This window comes from Bos mutus, chromosome 28, assembly GCF_027580195.1.
Source record: "Bos mutus isolate GX-2022 chromosome 28, NWIPB_WYAK_1.1, whole genome shotgun sequence".
In the NCBI taxonomy this organism is placed as follows: domain Eukaryota; kingdom Metazoa; phylum Chordata; class Mammalia; order Artiodactyla; family Bovidae; genus Bos; species Bos mutus.
Window position 1 is genome coordinate 37,632,798 of NC_091644.1, and position 16,328 is coordinate 37,649,125.

The 16,328-nt window shown below is 37.9% G+C and overlaps 1 protein-coding gene across 6 annotated transcripts in view; it reads left to right on the forward strand.

Annotated features, from left to right (window-relative positions):
- ARID4B (AT-rich interaction domain 4B) overlaps positions 1-16,328 on the forward strand; it is a 138,662-nt gene that overhangs the window by 34,509 nt on the left and 87,825 nt on the right. The window lies entirely within an intron of this gene.

Genomic DNA, 16,328 nt, shown 5'->3' on the forward strand with positions numbered 1-16,328 from the left:
TTCTTTATATTTTGAATAATTTCTATTACTTTGTCTTCAAGTTCACTGATCTTTTCCTCATCTAGTGTTTTTTCATCTCAGACTTTGTAGTTTTCATATTTAGAAATTTGAGTCCTTTAAAAATAGTTTCTATTGTCTCTGTTTGACTTTTTGAACATATGGAATGCACTTAGAAGTAATTGATGTTCTTCGGTGCTAATTCTAATGTTTGTGACAGTTCTGGATCAGTTTTGAGTGATCAGTTATTCTCACTGTGGATCATGTTTTCCTACCTCTTATTGACTTTTAATCTTTGATCGGATGCCAGATATTGTGAATTTTGCCGTTTTGGGTACTGGATATTTCTACAGTTCTGTAAATCTGCCTGGACTTTTTCTTAGGATGTAGTTAAGTTACTTGGATACAGTTTGATCTTTTGGGATCTTTTAAAATTTGTTAGGCAGGTCAGGAGCTCAGACAAGGGCTATTTAATTATTTTCTGCTACTAAGATAAGACCTTCCTGGGTACACTACCCAGTGTCCCATAAATTATGAGTCTTTTTAGTCTGGCTGGCAGGAACAAACACTGTTTTTGGCTCCATGTAAACACCAGGCACTGTTCCATCTAATCCTTTCTGGTGGTTCTTTGCGTGGCCTTGGTTGGTTTCCTCCCATGCATGTGCTGGTAAGTCCTCTGCTGAATTGTTGAGGGCGACTCTTTGCCCATCTCCATGATTCTCTTTCTGTGCAGCATTCTCCTTCCTGGTGGTCTGTTGTATGAATTCTGGCTACTTTGGCCTCCCTAGACTCTTATCTCTGCTTCTTCAAAGAAGTCTTAGACTTTTGCCTCAGTTCCCTCTCATTGTTCCATGGCCTGCTAGCTCTCAGGGCAGTAAAGTAAAAAAGTGAAAGTTGCTCAGTCATGTCTGACTCCTTGTGATCCAGGCCAGAATACTGGAGTGGTGGGTAGCCATTCCCTTCTCCAGGGTATCTTCCCAGCCCAGGGATTGAACCCAGGTCTCCTGCATTGCAGGCAGATTCTTTACCATTGGAGCCATCAGGGAAACTTTTACTCACCTTATTTGTTTTCTGTCTTTTGAAGAATCTCTGTCCTTTGAAAGCAGTGTGTTTAAAGAATTTTGTTTTTTGTTTTAGGCTGGAGAGTGAATCTGGTTGCTTGTTACTCCATTTTGGCTGAAAGGAGACTAATAAGTTCTTTAAAAGAAAATATCTTATACATTAAAAAAAAAATCAATAAGTCAAGATTCCAGAAACCACAGAAATGGTGCATCAAAATTTATACCGAGTGCCTTTTGAAGAAATTATCGGTTTAGGGCATTTTATTCATGGGATTGGAGCTGATAATATTAAGTTTATGAGTTAGACAAAAGATCAGGCTGTCATTAAGAGTTTCATTCCTTTATCTATTTATTCCTCTATTTACTTGTACCTTCTCTTACATTATCTCATTGAGACTATAGAAGCATTTAGGTTAGCGTCATAAATGTTACTGTAGGATTTTATGCTGATGATAGTTAAATAGAAGGTTTGCATTTTCTGGTAATAATTTGAATAGCTGACAGAGGATGAGATGGTTGGATGACATCACTGACTCGATGGACATGAGTTTGAGCAAGCTCTGGGAGTTGGTGATGGACAGGGAAGCCTGGTGTGCTGCAGTCCATGGGGTCGCAAAGAGTTGGACACGACTGGGGACTGAACTGTATTGTACTGAATGGCTGTATTACTTGAGGATACTGTAAAACTTAGGTTTTGGGGAACTTTTGGAGAAAGTGAGTCACTTCTAGATACCCAGTACATTTTGTACCTTTTTCTAACGTCAGGCCTTAAAATTTTTGACTGGAACTCTTAAATAATGTCGTGGTATTTCAGTATTGTCTAAAAGATTGTTGTAAACTTAATTTACCGTATTCTTGGTGATAGTGACTGTATTATTGATAAACCTTCATGCCCACTTAAATCTGAGATGTAAGAGTAAATACAGAAGTATTTATACATTGCCTGTTCTCTGGCTAACCAAATATAGCATTTTAATCTTTTTGGAAGAAGTGTAATTGCTTTCTTTTGATAATCAGGGTAATGACAATACGGCCTGTTGACAGTGGGGCTAATGACAGTAGGTTAGGCAGTAAGTAGGGGAATTTTGGCAAAGTTAAAAACCAAGTTGAGGTGAAAATGTAAGTCATTTACAATTAAATCACTTAATATTTAGTTAAAATAATGAGCAATAGTCACATATTTTTAAAGATATTCTTGACATATAAGTATGAAAAGGTGAAAGCCAGTGAAATAACTAATTGACTTTCACTATCAGATCAGTTTATCACATTGCACCTTAAGATGATTTTACGTTGTACTTGGAGATAAGAGTGTTAGGCCTTATAGAATTTTTTAAATTATTTATTTATTCACTTTACAATATTGTATTGGTTTTGCCATACATTGACATGAATCCACCATGGGTGTTACATGTGTTCCCCATCCTGAACCCCCCTCCCACCTCCCTCCCCATCCCATCCCATTCCTCGGGGTCATCCCAGTGCACCAGCTCCGAGCACCCTGTATCATGCATCGAACCTGGACTGGTGATTCGTTTCACATGTGATAATATACATGTTTCAATGCCGTTCTCCCAAAGGCCTTATAGAATTAATGGGGGATTCATTTAAAATACAGGAAGAATTTAATTTCCTTAGAGTCTAACTAATTTTTTTTTAAGAAAATACAGTGTTGACAAGAAAAGGCATAAATGATAACCTTAAAGTAAACATTAAATACTAAAGTTTAATATTTATAACTTTATAATAAACATTTCACTTGGTTTCCGGTTATTATTTAAAAAACTCATTATAGAAAATATGGAAAATTTAGAAAAGTAGACAGGAAAAAGGAGAAGGTGATGGCACCCCGCTCCAGTACTCTTGCCTGGAAAATCCCATGGACAGAGGAGCCTGGTGGGCTGCAGTCCATGGGGTCTCTAAGAGTCGGACACGACTGAACGAATTCCCTTTCACTTTTCACTTTCCTGTATTGGAGAAGGAAATGGCAACCCACTCCAGTGTTCTTGCCTGGAGAATCCCTGGGATGGGGGAACCTGGTGGGCTGCCGTCTATGGGGTCACACAGAGTTGGATACGACTGAAGTGACTTAGCAGCAGCAGCAGACAGAAAAAAGATTACTCATAATTCAGACATTGTAGAGATAACTGCTATTAACATTTTATTACATCCTTTTAAGTCTTTACCCGTGTGTATGTCTGTGTGTATTTAGAATGATTGTTAATAATTTTTCTTTTAACCATTTTTAACAGTGACTCCTAAATGAGTAGATGTTTTAATTTGTATATTAGTTATAGATAAATTTTTAAATGTCGATAGATTGTTACTACCTGATAGCACAGAATGACATTGAGTAAAAATCTGAATTTAAGCTCTTTTCTTGCCTCTGATTAGCTGTGACCTTAAAACCACTTAAAGTTCTGCCTCTGTTTGCTTTATTAAACCAGTGGGTGATAGTAATTTTCCTATTTGCCTACATAAAGAAAGTGAAAGCATTAGTCACCCAGTCATGTCTGACTCTCTGTTACCCCATGGACTGTAACCTGCCAGGTTCCTCTATGCATGGAATTTTCCAGGCCAGAATACTGGAGTGGGTAGCCATTTCCTTCTCTAAGGGATCTTTTCAACCCAGGGATCGAACCCAGGTCTCCTGCATTGCAGCCAGATTCTTTACTGTCTGAGGCATCAGGGAAGCTGACATTTGCCTACAGAGGTTTTGTTTTTGTTTTTTGATGGAAATGAAAGTGCTTTTAAAAGATGTGTTGTCAAATGTATTATTTTGTTATAATATTGAATAATATCTAGGTAGTAAATATTTCCATATCTGGTTAAATCTGATTTAACTTGGAGGTTTTCTTGTTTTCTCCCTTTCTCCCATTTTAATTAGGTAATCTTTACGAAAAACCATGCCACAATAGAAATTCATATTTTTTAGATCCCTTGGAAGCACAAGCTTTACTGTGGTTATGTATATGTATATCTAAAAAATAAAAAAATATATATATATATATATAGGTATATCTATAAGTAAAGTCAGGGCTGTGAACAGTTTCAAGTGATGTCACAGTGTTAAGGGCAGACCCTTGTTCAGCACCATTATGCTTTACGTAGTGATTGTGTTTTTGATGACCTTAATTCCTAATGTGCCACCAAATTCTAGTATTTCAGTGTTTGTCTTTATTTCATACTAGATCCCCTCTTTCCTGAATCATTGTGTATATCCCAAGGCTATTATTTTACCCAAATAGGAAAGTTTTTGTGTGTGTGTGTGATGCAAGAATATATATTTTAAAAGGCATTGTAAACTGCAGTGCATTGGGAAAATACAAGATAATTTATCTTCAGTAAATAGTAAAACTCAATGAATGGTTTTTCACTGTAAGTTTCTGATATATGTGGCACAGAGAATCTGCAGTTCCCATGTCAGCTTTACCAGGAATACACACAATATCTAGCTTTATTTTCATCTTGAAGTCTGCACATAAAACCCTTTGGACTTCCCTGGTTGTAATGCCAGTGACGACTTCAAATCCAGCATGCTCAAGCAGGTTCAGTGGGTCCCAAGGTCAAGGTTTTTTGCCACCTGGAAACAGGTTTGGGAATACTGGAGGTCAGTTCTGTGATCCCAGTCCCTCTCCAGCTGCCATTACTACTGCTTAAAATTTCATTTTTACAAACTCAAGTCCCCCTGTGCCATGCCACCACCACTTCTACCAAATAGGAAAGTTTTAAGGATCATTTTTGTGTCTGAGAATTATTCCCTTATTGACAATATTGATACATAGAAGGGTTAGTAATATATTACTTTCTCTTCATTTATGTCTAGCTCTACTTTTTAAAACACTTCTCCTTGGTCTTTAAATGATATAAAGAAAAGATTTGTTAGATATCACCCAGCTTTCCTAGAGTTGCCGACCACTGAATTAAATATAAAAAACTGCTCACCTTGTGGCATGCTGTATAGAGTTGTCTTGGTGAGAAATAATCTGGTGGCAAGTTATCCCTTCAGTCTGTAGAGTCTGTGACTTTTTATTCTGGGCTCACATTTGAAACCATATTGTTTTTTTCTGTTTTTATATCTTAACATATAAACTAACAATTAGAAGTTACTTAGGGCTTTCTGTAACTTAGTTTGAACTGTGAGAGGTCATGACTGTCCTCCTTGAAGTGCTTTCCCAGTGTCCTTGAAGTAGATTTTGTGTGTGCCAAAGAGCCTGATTTTAGCGGTCATCCTTCGTTTGGTAACAGCACACCACTTTCCCTTAATGGACTGACTGTCGGTGTAGGTGCCCTGCCCTTCGTGGGTCAAGGACTGAGTGTGTAATTCAAGTTACACTTACTGGCTGTATTACAAAGAATAAGAAAATGAAAATGAAATAATATTAAAATCTTTTATATTATTAATGGATCAAGTAAGAATAGTATAAACATGGCAGATATGTTGGTCTGGTCAGTGTTTTTAACCCTGTTACGTGACTGTCAGAGAACTCTGAATTGAAGTAAGAGTGTATTGGCACTCCTCAGGCCACCCTCAGGTTTGGTAATTGGTTGAGAGAACTCACAGGACTTGGTGTATAGTTGTACTTAGGCTTAAGGATACAAAGCGTAATCAGCAAAAGGAAAAGATGCTTGGGGTGAAGTGTTGGGGAAGCCAGGTGCAAGCTTGCAGTCTTCTTTCAGTAGTCACAGGACGCAGGTAATTCTTGTAGCAGTGAATTGTGACAACATACCGTAAGTGTTGGCAACAGGAAAGCTTGTTAGAGACACAGCACCTAGGGTTTTCACTGGGGACTAGGAGTGGAGAAGGCAATGGCACCCCACTCCAGTACTCTGGCCTGGAAAATCCCATGGATGGGGGAGCCTGGTGGGCTGCAGTCCATGGGGTCTTGAAGAGTGGGACACGACTGAGCGACTTCACTTTCACTTTTCACTTTCATGCATTGGAGAAGGAAATGCCAACCCACTCCAGTACTCTGGCCTGGAAAATCCCATGGACAGAGGAGCCTGGTGGGCTGCAGTCCATGGGGTCGCACAGAGTTGGGACACAACTGAAGCGACTTAGCAGCAGCTGCAGCAGCAGGAGCCTGGTAGGCCGCAGTCCATGGGGTCACGAGAGTCGGACACGACTGAATGACTTCACTTTCACTTTTCACTTTCATGCATTGGAGAAGGAAATGGCAACCCACTCCAGTGTTCTTGCCTGGAGAATCCCAGGAATGGGGGAGCCTGGTGGGCTGCTGTCTATGGGGTCGCACAGAGTTGGACACGACTGAAGCGACTTAGTAGTAGCAGCAGCAGCAGCAGCAGCAGTCACTTAGAAAGCCCATACAGGGCACATAGTGGAATCAAAGCAGATATTTTAGCATAAACTATTATTTGTACATACAGTTTAGGCACAGTGAGCCACTCTTATCAATTAATTGTGAGAACCCTCCCGAAATTCAGGTTCCCACAACCTCCCAGATGCCATCCAAGGGCCAACCTTGAAAGTAGGCCAAAAATAGCAGTCAGGCCTGCTGTGTTAACTCTTTTCATAGAGATATCTTAGCTTTCACTTCTCTTAGCTTTTTCTCTTTACATTGATAACTGTATCTCAGTTTCTCATTTTTTCACTAGAATCTTTTTAAGCCATTTTTCTATATTCTATATTATATTATTTATTTTTTGGTCATGCCATGCCACGCAGCATGTGGGATCTTAGTTACCAACCAGGGATTGAACCCATGCCCCCTGCAGTGCAAGGGGAGAGACTTAACCACTGGACCACCAGCGAAGTCCTGATATTACATTATTTTAAATGCATATTTTCATTGCGTTATTTCGTTCTGTGTTTGTGTTACCTGGTTTGTTTTTTTTTTCCATTATCACCATCATGGCATCTCTCAAGTCTTTAAAGTGTTAGTTGCTCAATTGTGTCTGACTTTTTGTGACCCCATGGACTGTAGCCTGCCAGGCTCCTCTGTCCATGGAATTCTGCAGGCAAGAATAGTGGAGTGAGTAGCCATTTCCTTCTCCAAGGATTCTTCCTGATCCAGGGATCGAACCTGGTCTTCTGCATTGCAGGTGGAGTCTTTACCCCTGAGCTGCCTGGGAAGCACCAGGTGTTTAAATGGTAGCTGTAATTTCCCAAATTGCTTTCACCTTGGGTGTTCCTCCCATATTACCTCATACCGTATTAGTCAGGAAACCAAGTAGAGAGTCTGTTAGTTGCTGCATATATCTAGTACAAGTTCTAGAGAAATAGCCTCTATGTCATTGGTTTTCAAACTGTGGGACATATGAGTTCTCTGGAAAATTTATTAAAACACAGATTGCTGATCCGTCCCCCAGAGTTTCTGATTCAGGATACCTAGAGTGGGGCCTGAGACTTTGCGTTTCTGACAAGTTCCTGCGTGATGTCAGTGATGTTGGTCCTGGTGACACACTGTACAAGCCTCTTTTCTAGTTTATGATAAGGTGTAAACTCCTGTAACAAGCGTACTGTAATCTGTAGAATGTGTATGTGTGCGCGCACCTAACGCAACGTGCTGAAAGTGAGCGGACAGTTGATGGCGCTGCTGCCAGCTCGTGTGTGTGTGTGTGTGTGGTGCGCCTGCTGTTTTTCTTTTGAGACGTTCGTGGGACACGTGCTCATGTAGATCAACATAAGAAATGGTTACTAGGAAAGCATACTTTCTTATCTGTTTTTAAGATAAATAATAGAGCCCTTATTTTTTTATGTGCTCAGGGAATCTTCCCCACATCATTTGGAATTTATCATGTCACCTGGGTAATTACAGTCCAGTGGATTCTTTCTTCAATATTTTCTTGGGGACAGTCGATTAGTAAGGGAAATGCTAGAATTTAAGAGCTCTGTTGGCTTTCCTCTCCAGCTGGGAATGCTTTATGGAAGGGAGTACCATTGGAATGTTTTTCATGACTTCAGTCGTGTCCGAGGATCATAAAGTGGCAGAGTTTAGCTGGTGACAAGATGGGCATGGTCATCATAAAAGACAGCAAGGCGGGTTTGATACTTAAATTCTGAGAATGTACTGATCCACCTGGGGTCTTATTTTTACTGCAGTCTTTCAGAATTGTGAATCAAATTAGTTTGAGGTTTTTGAGATTTTAATTTGAAAGTTTTGGCAACTCCCCAGCCTCCATCCAAATCTTGCTATCTGGAGTATATGACATTAAATGTGTGCAATTAGTCTTCTCACTGTCACAGTCCTTGAAGAGTTACTTTAAAAAAAAATTCTTTTTGACAACATTGCTGAATTTGGAGAGCATTGTACTAAGTCAGATAAACCTAACACATATTAGATATTATCACTTAAGGGTTAGAATATTTTTAAAAAGTAAGTGAATATATAGATTAATTTGAACTTGTAGCAGGGAAATTCTTTTGTCTTTAAACATTGATTTGTTCTTTTGCTCATTATGTCCAATGGGATAATGAATTTTTGAAGACAGGAAAAATACATTTTGTTTTTTGTATATTCTAGGCGCCTCACCAGGAACTGCCTACTGCTAGTTCAGTTTTGATCTGGTTTGGTTCATTCATTCACTTAACTAGTGTTTTATTGAGTAGTTATTAGTCCTACTTTATTTTTTTTGCACGGCTTGTGGGATCTTAGTTCTCAAGCCAAGTATCAAACCTAGGCCCCAGCAGTGAAAGTGCCGAGTCCTGACTGTGGGGCCTCCAGGGATTCTCTGTCCCTTACTTATTCTTGACTAGCGCTCCGTTTCTTTCTTCTGATTTGGTAAGATATTCTAAGTTTTGAAAAATATGACTGAAAAAAGTAGAGAAGTCTGTTGACAATAGAAACTATTGTTTTTTTGGTATAAATATATTTTTAATAAGTTGATAAAAGAGTGTAGAGCCAGACCTATAAAAGCCTGCAAGTTGATTTTTTAAAATTGAAGACCAGAGGTTGTATTTTAGTGTTGTTTTCTAATCCTGCTGTAATAATGACTAATGACTTTCAATAACTTTTTAAAATGTTTTTTCCATAGGAAAGATAACCAAAATGCACGTCATAGTGGTTTCCTTGTAGAGGAGGCAGGGTCAGTGGTGTTGGGAGTTTTACAGTTGGTGGTAATCTCAAGAGATGTTTTATTACGATATTTCTTTCACATCTTAAACATTCATGACAAATACTTTCACATTAAATAATAAAGTTAAAATGACCATAAAAAAATCTGGTGTTTTACTTCGTATGTCCATATTTCATTATTCCTTATTGGTCTTCTGAAATTTTATATATCGTGATGATTTCACTTAAAACTTGAAACTGGAATTGGTTTCCTATTTGTATGAATAGGATCTAAGTCCTAATTAGCCCAGGACGTTATGGATGCTCAGTAAATGTAGACTTGATACAACATTTTATGTCTTCTTTCTGATGTGTTTGATTAAGACTATTTTGGTTACAGTAATAGAAACCATCTCAATTATTGAAAGCCAAAAAGTGAATTTATTTTATGGCTACTGAGTACCTGCAAGTAGAGAGCCCAGTCAGGTTTGAGGAGAGATTTAACTTTTGGAAAGCTGGCAGAAACTGTCTCGTGGTTCTCTCAGTCACTTAACGGACACACACGCTCATATGTGTCCCTTTTTTTCTCTACATGTCTGTCCTTTTTTCTTTATTACTGTTTCTCTTTCTTTGCAGACTGGTTTTCTCTCCTCCCTACACATGCCAGAAAATGGCTAACACAGGTTTTTATTGCCTTGCTCTACCAGAAAATTGACAAGTCTTTCAGTTTTGAATTCTTAACAGGGAGAACCTGTTTGGCACACTTTGGATCAGATTGCTGACAATCAGTATAATCAAATTCTTGACGGCAAAATGTATTCCCAGAACATACCTCTTTGTTAAGAGAAATAATCTGATGATGCTTGTCGCATTAGCAGCTTATTCTTTATAAAACTATATGGACTCTTTTTAACTGTAAAAATTTGATCATCTCATAAGTTATAAACTGCATTTTAGATTTATCAGCATATGACAATTTTATGTGCAATAGGTAACTTTATTTTTTTATATTATATAATTTACTTATAAAATATATAAATACACATCATATGTTTACTTTATTACTGTTATCAATTCCACTTTACAAATGTGAAATTAGGCTCAGAGAAGTTAAATAACATGTCCCAAAAGTCACATGCGGGCTTCTCTGGTGGCTCAGTGGTAAGGAATCCACCTGCTAATGCAGGAGACCCAGGTTCGATCCCTGGTCCAGAAAGATCCTTTGGAGAAGGACATGGCAACCCACTCCCAGTATTCTTGCCTGGGAAATCCCACAGACAGAGGAGCCTGGCAGGCTACTGTCCATGGGGCTGCAAAAGAGTTGGATGTGACTTAGCAGCTAAACAGCAACAACAAAGCTCACATAGATGTGGAGTTTGAACCCAGGTACTCTTGATTCCAGAGCTCATGCTTTTGACCTCTCAGTATATAAGATTCCTCCCAATTTATGTGACCTTTGTTTTTGAAATGCGAGTAATTTTTACCTTAAGGAAAATCCCATTTAGCAGGGCTTAACTAATGTCTTACTTCTGTGGTTCAGTAAATAATTCCTGAATTCCTCTTGTATATAGGTACAGTTCTAGGACTGGGATATCTAAAGATAAATAAATAAGATGCTGTTTCTGCTTTAAGTTGCTCAATCTAGGAGAGAAGACTGATACAAATTACTAAAATACAATGTGAAATGTTCATCTTCACAGAACGTTTGTACCATTTGGACCAAGAAAGCTAGTATGTAGTATGGCAGTGAGTACTGTAGCATTGTTACCAAAAGGGTTACCTTGGGCTCTGAAATTAGAGTGCATTCTATGGCCTAGAATTTGTTTATTACGTATTACGTGGTTCAGTTTCTTTTGCTCACTAGACAAAGAATGGATAGATTTTCAAGCAGTCAGAGATTATGGTTTGCTTTTGATGGCTTCTTTCAAGGTCATATCTATCTGTGTATCTGTCTCGTCTGTATATTCTATTTTGGCTATGCTCTGTGGCTTGTGAAAGCATTAAGTCCTAACCATTGGACTTCCAGGGAATTTACAAGGTCGTATTCTTGAGAAAATAAAACCGGACAGAAACGTGGTTGGTGAACCAGACAGCCATCAGGTGGGAAAATAGCTGTAGTTTCATTAGTGGTGTAATGAGTCCATCGTTGGTTGGCCCAGGACCCAGATCTCTGTGTAAGCCCCGTGCTCTGACAGAGGTGGAGTCCTGCAAGCTCCAGGGTGAGTCGTCCTGCAAAGCTCTGTCTTGCGCATGGGCAATAGAGCAGAAACTGCGTCTGAGCAGATTGTGGAACAGGACTGTTTTGTTTCTTGGGTGTTGGTCTGTGGTTTCCTAGCTGCTTAAAGGAAGTGGAGAAAATCAGTATGAGATTGAACCTAACATAAAATTGCCAATATTTGACCTTTTTTGATTTAAGAAAAATTGCAGTTTCATATGGTTTCATCTAATATTTGCTAAGTGTTTTACTCAGGACCTGTCAGTCTCCAAAAGTTTCTGAACATGCTACCTAATTTAAAACTCTCAAACACCCTACACGATCAGTCTACAAAGAGGAAACCAAAAATCAAAGTGGTGGGGTGACATACACCCAAAGACATACCCAAAGTTATTCAGTAAATGAATTGCAATCTCTTGTTCCAAAACCAGAGTGTGTTCAAATTTGCCAGGGTCTTAATCTGTACGTTGAGCAGTTCAAGTAGACAGCAGCCTTTCTGAAATCAGGTAACAAATAAGTGATGGCTTGTATCCAGAGAGCTAGTGAACCAAGACCCAAACCCCAAGTCCACATGGCCAGACATAAATCATTACAGTGCCAGTTATGGTTTTTCTTTGTGCTTCTGAGTTTTGAACTGGCTGTAACCTTCACTTTTGAACTGTGGTGTTGGAGAAGACTCTTGAGAGTCCCTTGGAGAGCCAGGAGATCCAGCTAGTCCATCCTAAAGGAGATCAGTCCTGGGTGTTCATTGGAAGGACTGATGTTGAAGTTGAAACTCCAATACTTTGGCCACCTGATGCAAAGAGCTGACTCATTTGAAAAGACCCTGATGTTGGGAAAGATTGAGGGCAGGAGGAGAAGGGGATGACAGAGGGTGAGATGGTTGGATGACATCACCGACTCAATGGACATGGGTTTAGGTAAACTCTGGGAGTTGGTGATGGACAGGGAGGCCTGGCGTGCTGCAGTTGATGGGGTTGCAAAGAGTCAGACACGACTGAGTGACTGAACTGAACTGAACTGAACCTTCGAGATTATTAAAGTTTAAACATTATAAATAAGCATGGTATGTTCTGAGTGATCTACTTTATGCTAAAGTAGATTCATTTGAATAAGGTTTTGATTTCACCAGCAAGTAACAGATAAGTTTAACTTCTCTGAGGGCAAAATAAATTGTCTACCTTTGTGTTACATGGAGAAAGTGCCTTTGCTTTTTGGCACATAGAATAATGTCTTAAATACAGGTGGCACTTAATAAATGTCCTTCCCAGTATATTTCGCTCTTACCTCTTTGCAGATGATGAGCATTCTAGTTAGAATGTCTTTTTTGAGTTATTTAAGTTTCCAGGAATATCCAGACACCCCTCTGTGAATATGTAGGTCTCTGGTTAATAGATGTGGGTCTAAAATTTACTTATAAATAATTTATGGTTCCATCTCACAACGTAACTTAAATTTTAGGAAGAAAATTATTAAATACGTACCATCCAGAGAGGATTCTTGTGCTTAGAGGAAAGGGTTGATTTTTTTTTTTTTTAATATGGAAGAACTTTTACAGTTCAGTTTTTAAAAAAATGAGTAACTGATAAAGAACACATAATGTGGATGAAAGTGCAGCCTATTATACAGAGTGACATAAGCCAGGAAGAAAAACACCAATACAGTATACTAACGCATGTATGTGGAATTTAGAAAGATGGTAACGATAACCATGTATGCGAGACAGCAAAAGAGACACAGATGTATAGAACAGTCTTTTGGACTCTGTGGGAAAGGGCAAGAGTGGGATGATATAGGAGAATGGCATTGAAACATGTAAATTATCACATGTGAAATGAATCACCAGTCCAGGTTCGATGCATGAGACAGGGTGCCTGGGGCTGGTGCACTGGGATGATCCAGAGGGATGGGATGCGGAGGGGGGGTTCAGGATGGGGAACACATGTACACCCTTGGCAGATTCATGTCAGTGTATGACAAAACCAATACAATATTGTAAAGTAAAATAAATAAATAAAACTGAAAAATAAAACAAAAAAATAAAATCTAAAAAAAAGAACACATATGAGCAGTTCATAGAAAAAATACACAAATACTCAATAAATACTGTTTAAAAATAGTTTTTTTCATGTATTCAACTTTATAGTATGCAGAATTCATATAATCTCTATATATGTATACATATATTGGGTTGGCAGAAAAGTTCTTTTGGATTTTTCCAAAACATCTTATTGCTGTCTTCAGACTTTGAGAGCAAGCTGCAGACATGATGTCCTTTCATCCCTAAATACGGCAGAGCATAATCCCCAACAAAAAGGACACTCCTCCTTAACGTGCATTCAACTGTCTAAATCAGAAAATCAGCATTGGTATAATACTACTATCCTAGTCTCGAGACCGTTTCAGAGTTCACCAACTTTTCTCATAAATCTTTTTCCTTTTCTGGCCCATGTTCGGTGCAGGAATACACGTTACATTTGATTATCACGTCTCTTCAGAGTGCTTCAATTTGAAAGTCTTTCTGAGTTTTCACTATATTTCATGTCCTTCAGCGTGTTAAGGAATACAGACCTTACATTCTATGCATCTAATTTTTCTCATCGTCAAAATCATTCTTGGCATGTATATCACAGAAGGATGTGCTTTTGCTCTCAGTGCATGGCATCATTCCACTGCTGATAATTGAAACCTATGCCAGGAATGTGTCAGTATCCCGTTCTTTATCACACCTTCACTCATCAGTTCAGGATCTATTGACAACTGTATGAAATCAGTCACCTTCATGATGGTTGCTAAAAGATAATTCTCTGTTTCCATCATTCCTGCTACATTTATTAACATGTTACTGTAAGGAGGCGCTTTCCTCTTTCTACATTTTTTTATTTATTCATCATTCATTCATTTCCTTGTCAATATGGAATCATAGATGCAAGTTTCACTGAGTGAGTTTTGATTTTTTACCTGAATATAATTTACTTACACACACACATCTTAAGTCATTCATTTTTGACATACATATATCCCTAACAAGATTATGGGACAGCCAATGCTTATTTTGATGCTGAAGATTTCCCTCATTTGGCCAGTAGGAGCCCCTTCAAGGTGGCTCCTATGTCCCTTTGAAATGGCCCCATTATTCACTGAGCATTTCTTTACCTTCTGCCATAAGATGTTTTAGATTCTTCTTGTACTTTCTCTGCCCAATTTTGAAATTAGCTGTTTCTCCAAGGATCCTTGGTACCTTTTGATGTAGTATGGGTTCATCTGTTCGAATTATCTCCATTATTGTTTTAATGCCTCTTTGAGATTGTTGCATATAAAAAGATGGTTTTCATAGATTTATTATCACAGTGTGTGTTTAAATACATTTATTTACTGAGAATTTTAGTATCAAATTTAATATCTTGATTCTCTTTGCTATACTGGCACTGCCTTAGTAATCAATTTGAATGCTTACTGTTTTTAAAAAGTCTACCTCAATAAAACGTTATCTAGCATGTTTTCCTTTTTGAAAAATATATCTTGAGTAACTGAATATTTCTTAGGCAGTGCCAACGTTAGTCATTTGGAGCATTGATTAAACTGTTATCTCTCTGAAACTTGTATATATCGTGTACTGTAGCTCAAGGCACATAAGAGATTACTGTTGATTCATTTGAGTACTTATATATTTCCATGGCATTTTGGCTTCTTGAAGGATTATTATCCACCAATACCTAATTTAAAATTTGCTTATGCTTTTTAGTGTTTCCATGGAATTTAATGGTTTTTAGGTGCCAGTTAGGACACTTGGTAGATTGACTAGAAAAATAATTGTTTAAGCAGTGCTGAGATAACTGTGAGGTAGCTGTTGCCTTGACAACTGGGAAACTGTTCTGTTTGCTAAACAAAGGGATGGTAATTTAGTCATTTAATTTCCTTTTTGGCATGGAGGTAGTTTAGAAAAACATTTTATTTTAGCCTCTGAGATGGTCTGTATTTTTTACCAAAAGCAACAGAACAAAAAAAGAAGGTAAGAGGTTTTTTGGTTTTTCTCTGGTGGTATATATTGTACACCTAACAGGGTTGGTATTGGTCAGAAGTATCTTGGTAAATCTGACATGCTTCTTTGAATAGCTCTGCTTTGGATCAAAGTGCAGTAGCCTCAAAAGAGAGGTGTATAATCTTGGTAATCTTCCTGCTACACTAAAGGACTCTGATAGACTTTTTCTAGCATCCCCACAAACACTTAACCTCTCCTGCTACTAGATTTCAACATGATTGCTTTATTTCTGAATTGAACAGGGGGATACTATTTTAAAGATTCCTTCTCCATATACACAATTATAGTGGAATCTGTTTTATTTATGTGGGATCTCTTTTGTATAGGACTTAAATATTTTTTTAAACTCACAATTGTACCTCCAGAATATTGAGTAATAACAGCCTTTATTTGGTATTGTATGCTGGGTCCTGTTCTAATAAGCACTTTAAATGTAGCGTTTCAAGCTTCATCCCTGTGAGATAGTCACTATTTATTGTGTCTAGAGGCAAGGTTATCTGGCTGCTCAGTGGTAGATTTGAATGTAAGCCTCTAATTCAAAAGCCTGTGCTCTTAATTACTATATTATACTGGTTCTCATTAATAGAGTCACTCCAAACACACTGGAGAATATAGACAAGTATTACTAAGAATGTTCAAAATAACCCCTCTTCTCAGTGACTAACAGATTATAATATTTTGAGTATTAAATTGAGTATTATAATTGATAATTGTGGGACCCAGATTATGAGTATAAGGGAGAGTTATCACACAGTTATGTCTTCTTTTTTTAATATGTGTGAAATGTTCCTTAGTTTATATTTTAAAAAGTAAAGAACTACATGCCAAATGTAAAAAACAAAAAAGAAACTTTTTTTTTAGAGCAAAACAGGAAAACATACTTTGAATAAAGTATTTTCATTTCCATACCCCTCCTTTCCAGTCCCTTGCTCATAGGTTAATCCCTCTTTAGTAGTTGTCTTTACCTTTAATGTGTATGTTTTTCTGTGTGTATACTG